At 55.2% G+C, this 7,500-nt stretch overlaps 2 non-coding genes and 1 pseudogene across 2 annotated transcripts in view; all 3 read left to right on the top strand.

The window, feature by feature from the left end:
- LOC139695732 (small subunit ribosomal RNA) overlaps positions 1–1,781 on the top strand; it is a 1,865-nt gene extending 84 nt beyond the window's left edge. The window contains exon 1 of the ribosomal RNA XR_011702372.1: positions 1–1,781. This exon is cut by the window's left edge and continues 84 nt beyond it. This is a non-coding gene — a ribosomal RNA (small subunit ribosomal RNA).
- Positions 1,782–1,984: 203 nt separating this feature from the next.
- Positions 1,985–2,139, top strand: LOC139695724 (5.8S ribosomal RNA). The gene has a single exon (XR_011702364.1). It is a non-coding gene; the product is annotated as a 5.8S ribosomal RNA (ribosomal RNA).
- Positions 2,140–2,363: 224 nt separating this feature from the next.
- LOC139695745 (large subunit ribosomal RNA) overlaps positions 2,364–7,500 on the top strand; it is a 7,872-nt pseudogene continuing 2,735 nt past the window's right edge.

Below are 7,500 nucleotides of genomic sequence, written 5' to 3' on the forward strand. Positions count from 1 at the left end.
ACCGCGAATGGCTCATTAAATCAGTTATGGTTCCTTGGATCTTACCCACACTTACATGGATAACTGTGGTAATTCTAGAGCTAATACATGAAACTCGTGCCTCGACCAGTGATGGAAGGGGTGCTTTTATTAGAACAAAACCAATCGGTCGGTCTTCCGTCCGTTGCCTTGGTGACTCTGAATAACTTTTGGCTGATCGCACGGTCTGAGCGCCGGCGACGCATCTTTCAAATGTCTGCCTTATCAACTTTCGATGGTAGGTTCTGCGCCTACCATGGTTGTAACGGGTGACGGGGAATCAGGGTTCGATCCCGGAGAGGGAGCCTGAGAAACGGCTACCACATCCAAGGAAGGCAGCAGGCGCGCAAATTACCCACTCCCGGAACGGGGAGGTAGTGACGAAAAATAACGATACGGGACTCATCCGAGGCCCCGTAATCGGAATGAGAACACTTTAAATCCTTTAACGAGGATCTATTGGAGGGCAAGTCTGGTGCCAGCAGCCGCGGTAATTCCAGCTCCAATAGCGTATATTAAAGTTGTTGCGGTTAAAAAGCTCGTAGTCGGAGGTGTGTCTCGGACGGTCGGTTCGCCGCTTGTCGGTGCTCAACTGGCCGGTCCGGACGTCCTGCCGGTGGGGTCCGCGAGGCTCCGTTATCCTTCTTTGGTCCTCTTCACCGAGTGCCTTGGTGGGCCGGCACGTTTACTTTGAACAAATTAGAGTGCTCAAAGCAGGCCGTTGGTCGCCTGAATACTGTGTGCATGGAATAATGGAATAGGACCTCGGTTCCATTTTGTTGGTTTTCAGAACTCGAGGTAATGATTAATAGGGACGGACGGGGGCATTCGTATTGCGACGTTAGAGGTGAAATTCTTGGATCGTCGCAAGACGAACCGATGCGAAAGCATTTGCCAAGAACGTTTTCGTTGATCAAGAACGAAAGTTAGAGGTTCGAAGGCGATCAGATACCGCCCTAGTTCTAACCATAAACGATGCCAGCTAGCCATCCGCCGAAGTTCCTTCTATGACTCGGCGGGCAGCTTCCGGGAAACCAAAGCTCTTGGGTTCCGGGGGAAGTATGGTTGCAAAGCTCAAACTTAAAGGAATTGACGGAAGGGCACCACCAGGAGTGGAGCCTGCGGCTTAATTTGACTCAACACGGGAAACCTCACCAGGCCCAGACACCGGTAGGATTGACAGAATAAGAGCTCTTTCTTGATTCGGTGGGTGGTGGTGCATGGCCGTTCTTAGTTGGTGGAGCGATTTGTCTGGTTAATTCCGATAACGAACGAGACTCTGGCCTGCTAACTAGGCGTCGGAATCTATTATGCTTCCGACGTAGCTATCTTCTTAGAGGGACAGGCGGCTCCTAGCCGCACGAGATTGAGCAATAACAGGTCTGTGATGCCCTTAGATGTTCTGGGCCGCACGCGCGCTACACTGAAGGAATCAGCGTGTCCTCCCTGGCCGAAAGGCCCGGGTAACCCGCTGAACCTCCTTCGTGCTAGGGATTGGGGCTTGCAATTGTTTCCCATGAACGAGGAATTCCCAGTAAGCGCGAGTCATAAGCTCGCGTTGATTACGTCCCTGCCCTTTGTACACACCGCCCGTCGCTACTACCGATTGAATGATTTAGTGAGGCCTTCGGACTGGTGCGCGGCGCTCGCCGCCTCAACACCGGTGGCGCCGATGTTGCTGGAAAGATGGCCAAACTTGATCATTTAGAGGAAGTAAAAGTCGTAACAAGGTTTCCGTAGGTGAACCTGCGGAAGGATCATTACAGCTTTCGATTATAAAATCGTAGCTTTGGAACGAATTGGTGAAGAGAAAAAGGGACAAAGAAGGCGAGCAGTCGGGTGCCCGGCTTTCAAAAGCCGGCTTTAAAAGACACACGCCCAACTCGCTCGCAAAGAAGGGAAAAAATTCCCAGTTTGTATGTTTCGATGAAACGAATTTTTTACATAAAATGAAATGAAAGAAAGAAATTCTAAACGGTGGATCACTCGGCTCGTGGATCGATGAAGAACGCAGCTAACTGCGCGTCGAATTGTGAACTGCAGGACACATGAACATCGACGTTTCGAACGCACATTGCAGCCCTCGGATTTTGTTCCCGGGCTACGCCTGGCTGAGGGCCGGCAATTCAGTTCGCGAACGGAAACGTTTGCGTACTGGGGCGACGAGCATCCCTCGCTGGGATGGATCGTCGCCCGGATTGATAGGGGGCTCTGCGGGAGATTGGGCGAGACCCGTCCCCGCCGGTCGAGGTGAGACGCTTCGTTATTTTTTGACGGCGTTCGCCTGCGGATCGGTGGGGGCTCGGTTATTACTCCCTCTCCACGGGCAACTATATCATTTGGGCCGACCTCAGAGCAGGTGAGACCACCCGCTGAATTTAAGCATATTAATAAGCGGAGGAAAAGAAACTAACCAGGATTCCCTTAGTAACGGCGAGCGAACAGGGATCGACTCCAGGGCCAAAGCTCGCGCCCCCCGCGGGGCGCCGAGCGCTGTGGCGTTTGGGAGCGTCCAATTTCCCGAGGGGCGCCGGAGAGTCCAAGTCCCTCTTGAACGGGGCCACGGCCCGGAGAGGGTGCCAGGCCCGTGCGACCTCCGCGCTTGCCTCCCGGGAGGGGCGCTCCTCAGAGTCGGGTTGCTTGAGAGTGCAGCCCAAAGTCGGTGGTAAACTCCACCTAAGACTGAATACGGCCACGAGACCGATAGCGAACAAGTACCGTGAGGGAAAGTTGAAAAGCACTTTGAAGAGAGAGTTCAAGAGTACGTGAAACCGTTTGGGAGTAAACGGGTGGTACCCGAAATTTCGAAAGGGGAGATTCAGGTCTCGCCGGCGACGGGCGAGGGTCGCTTGACGGATGGCGCGCCGGCGGGCGGGGGGTGACCCCCGTCACAGGCGCGTCACCCGGTGGCCCTCGAATGTTCGTCGTCGGTGTGACGCACTTCTCCCCGAGTAGGACGTCGCGACCCGTCGGACGCCGGCCCCAAGGGCCCGGGTGGAGTCCCGCCCGCTCTCGAGCGGAAAAGGACCCCGGGATCCCAGGCCGGATGTCCGACGGTAGGAAGCGAAAGTCGACGCGCCGCAAGGCGTCCGGCCCTCCGCGAGCACCCTCGGGGGTTAGGGTTCCGGACCCGGTCCGATCCCTTTCCCACCGTGGGGCTGTCCGCGAACCGTGAGGTGTCCTCGGACGGCGTCGAAAGTTTCGAGTCCGCGACGCTACGGCTTGGATGGTCCACCCGACCCGTCTTGAAACACGGACCAAGGAGTCTAACATGCGCGCGAGTCGTTGGGTCGGACACGCTCCGCTAAACCCATAGGCGCAATGAAAGTGAAGGCCGCCGTTCCGGCGGCCGAGGGAGGACGGGGTCGTTCGCTCGCTCCGGCGGGCGTCGGTCCCCGCACCCCCGGGGCGTCTGATCCCTCATTGCGAGGGGAGGCGCACCCAGAGCGCACACGTTGGGACCCGAAAGATGGTGAACTATGCCTGGCCAGGACGAAGTCAGGGGAAACCCTGATGGAGGTCCGTAGCGATTCTGACGTGCAAATCGATCGTCGGAGCTGGGTATAGGGGCGAAAGACTAATCGAACCATCTAGTAGCTGGTTCCCTCCGAAGTTTCCCTCAGGATAGCTTGCGCTCGGAGGAGAGTCTCATCCGGTAAAGCGAATGATTAGAGGCCTTGGGGCCGAAACGGCTTCAACCTATTCTCAAACTTTAAATGGGTGAGAACTCCGGCTTGCTCGATTTATCGAAGCCGGAGACGGGGTCCCCTCGGGGGCCCCTGGGATCGGAGTGCATAGTGGGCCACTTTTGGTAAGCAGAACTGGCGCTGTGGGATGAACCAAACGACGGGTTAAGGCGCCCGAATCGACGCTCATGGGAAACCATGAAAGGTGTTGGTTGCTTAAGACAGCAGGACGGTGGCCATGGAAGTCGGAATCCGCTAAGGAGTGTGTAATAACTCACCTGCCGAAGCAACTAGCCCTGAAAATGGATGGCGCTGAAGCGTCGTGCCTATACCCGGCCGTCGCCGCAGGGCGGACTCGGCTCCGAGTCGAGTGCCGCTTGACGCGGCGACGAGTAGGAGGGTCGCGGCGGCGTGCGCAGAAGGGTCTGGGCTCGAGCCTGCCTGGAGCCGCCGTCGGTGCAGATCTTGGTGGTAGTAGCAAATACTCCAGCGAGGCCCTGGAGGACTGATGTGGAGAAGGGTTTCGTGTGAACAGCCGTTGCACACGAGTCAGTCGATCCTAAGCCCTAGGAGAAATCCGAAGCTAACGGCGATAGAAAAAATTTTCATAAGCAAAATGATCCATCGGTCGGGCGAAAGGGAATCCGGTTCCTATTCCGGAACCCGGCAGCGGAACCGTTGTTTGTCGGGCCCTCACAAGGGGTTCGTCAGGGTAACCTAAAAGAGCCCGGAGACGTCGTCGGGAGCCACGGAAAGAGTTTTCTTTTCTGCATGAGCGTTCGAGTTCCCTGGAATCCTCTCGCAGGGAGATAGGGTTTGGAACGCGAAGAGCACCGCAGTTGCGGCGGTGCCCGTGATTTCCCGACGGACCTTGAAAATCCGGGAGAGGGTCACGTGGAGGTGTCGCGCCGGCTCGTACCCATATCCGCAGCAGGTCTCCAAGGTGAAGAGCCTCTAGTCGATAGAATAATGTAGGTAAGGGAAGTCGGCAAATCGGATCCGTAACTTCGGGATAAGGATTGGCTCTGAGGGTCGGGGCGTGTCGGGCTTGGTCGGGAAGCGGGTTGATAGCTGACGTGCCGGGCCTGGGCGAGGAGAATCGGTGCGTTCGCGCGCCGTGGATCCGAGTTCGGTCCCGTGCCTTGGCCTCCCGCGGACCTTCCTTGCTGCGAGGACGCGCGTGGCGACCCCGTGGTACGTCGTTCGTGCCATTTGGGGCCACCGCCCGCGCGCCACTCTTCGGCCGCCATTCAACGACTGGCTCAGAACTGGCACGGACCGGGGGAATCCGACTGTCTAATTAAAACAAAGCATTGCGATGGCCCCAGCGGGTGTTGACGCAATGTGATTTCTGCCCAGTGCTCTGAATGTCAAAGTGAAGAAATTCAAGCAAGCGCGGGTAAACGGCGGGAGTAACTATGACTCTCTTAAGGGGCTGAGGAACCAACCAGTCTAACTGGGGGGAGAGCCTCAGAATCCCATATGCCAATCCCCACGTCCACGTCGTGAGAGTCGGGCAACACCTGTGTTGAACAGGTGGCTAACGGGGATGGCTTTTGGTGCGACCAGAAGATTCCGGTCATCTAGCCACGAGGGGGCAGCCCCCCCAAGCGACCTGCCCTGCCTTCGTACCTGAAGGTGGCTAGAGCACGATAAAACTTCAGTAGGGAGGTACAGGGGGTAAAACCCCGGGTCACGGTGGGTTGCCAGCCCGCCGAGATCTAAACAAACCTCAGGTCCGAGAAATCAGAGTAGATTTGGGGACCCCGGTGGGGCCCAACCGGCAGAGCCTCGGACTGCCGGTACTGAGGTTAATCGCCAGAGGGACCGAGTTAATGCAGCGGAAGACTCCTCGATAAATCCTATCGTCCAATTCACATGTCCTGACTGCCAACGCTTATTCAACTCTAAGATCGGCCTTGGAGTGCATCGGAGGCAGAGACACCCTGATGAAGCTAATATAAACATCGATCTACCCTGGAAGAAGAAGCGCTGGAGCGAGGAGGAGACGGAGCTGATGGCAGCAGCAGAAGCTCAAGCATTACTTGATGGTTCTACTAAAAACATCAATAAGTACCTACTAGACAAGATGGTTCTCCAAGGCAGAAGCCTTGAAGCCATAAAGGGGGCTCGGAAGAAACCCGAGTACCGGGAGCGCGTGTCTCAACTAATTGCCGAACTTCGGCCCAGTGAGAACTCGAAAACATCTGAACTCCCAGTTGCAAAACCAACCCCTCAGCAGTTACTTATGCCACAGACACCAGCTGCTGATAATTCTGGAGGAAGAAAAACTGCCACCTCGGATATGACTAAGGTGAATGTATTCCATAGAGCTATTGAAAATCTCCTCCCCAACATACGGAACATTACATCGCACAAGGCGCCTGACCTAGTCAAGATCGCCGAAGCCGTATTAAGAGGAGAAGTCAAAGACCCTGAGGATCTAAAATGGATAGATGAAGTATTCCCAATAAAATCAACCTCGCCGAAGAGATATAAAAGCAGCCCCGCTAGTAGTAAGATGGCGCGGTGGCGCAAGAGGCGGAGGGACTATGCAGCCACCCAAAAACTCTTCAAAAAGAACATGGGCAGAGCCGCCAAAATAATCCTGGACGGCCGAGTAAAGGCAGACATGCCAACTCTCGAGGCAATGAAGAACTACTGGCAGCCCATCTTCTCTTGCGACCCTCCCACTGATCACTCCGTGGAGGAAATCAGAGGAGAAAGGAAAGATCTGCAGTGGCTTGCTGATCCCGTTACGCCCACTGAAGTGGAAGGATCATCAATTCCCGCGAATTCTGCACCCGGTATTGACGGGATCACTCCAAGACTATGGCGAAGCGTTCCCGTAAAAATTAGAGCACTGTTTTATAATATAGTGCTGTCTCTCGGAGCCTTTCCCTCTAAACTCCAAATCAGCCGAACGGTGTTCATCCCGAAAAAGGACCAATCTACAAAACCTGAAGATTTCAGGCCAATAAGCATCACCTCGGTGGTCGTACGCCAACTTAACAAAATACTGGCCAGGCGCCTGATATCTGCCAGCCTAGTCGAGGAGCGGCAACGGTGCATAAAGGATGGATGCGCGGAGAATACTACTATACTGGGCGCGATCATAAACGACGCAAAAACCAATCTCCGAGAATTGCACGTTGCCTCCCTCGACATGGCCAAGGCGTACGACTCCCTGAGCCACAAGGCTATAAGGGAAACGATGCAAAGACTTGGCCTCCCCCCATCCTTTGTGGAGTACATCGTTCGGTCCTATAAGGACAGTAAAACAGTGCTCGAGATTAGCGGCGAAAGAACCAGCCCGATCAGCCTCACCAGGGGGGTTAGGCAAGGCGATCCCTTGTCTACCCCAATCTTTTGCCTGGTTATTGACGAAATCATCCAATCTGTCCCAAGACAGATTGGATACAGGATATCGGGTGAACGCGTAACTACGTTAGCCTACGCGGATGATCTTATCAGTTTATCATCTACTGTTACCGGGATGCAGACGTCGATCAACATCCTCGAGGCAGAGGCAGAAAAGCGGGGGTTAATATTCAACGCAAGCAAGTGTATTGCGCTTTCCATGTTTCCAGCCGGTAAGGCAAAAACGTATAAAATAGCCTCAGATCCACAGTTCCGCACAAGAAATGGCAAGTACATCCGCCAGCTGCGGGCGTCCGAGAATTGGACGTACCTGGGGGTTAATTTCTCCCCCATGGGGATCTTGCGGGCCGGAAGGACACTAGAAGCCGAACTGGGCCGCATCACAGCGGCCCCATTAAAGCCCCAACAACGCCTA

Source organism: Hetaerina americana, unplaced genomic scaffold (assembly GCF_022747635.1).
Source record: "Hetaerina americana unplaced genomic scaffold, ioHetAmer1.1.p SCAF_620, whole genome shotgun sequence".
Classification (NCBI taxonomy): Eukaryota; Metazoa; Arthropoda; class Insecta; order Odonata; family Calopterygidae; genus Hetaerina; species Hetaerina americana.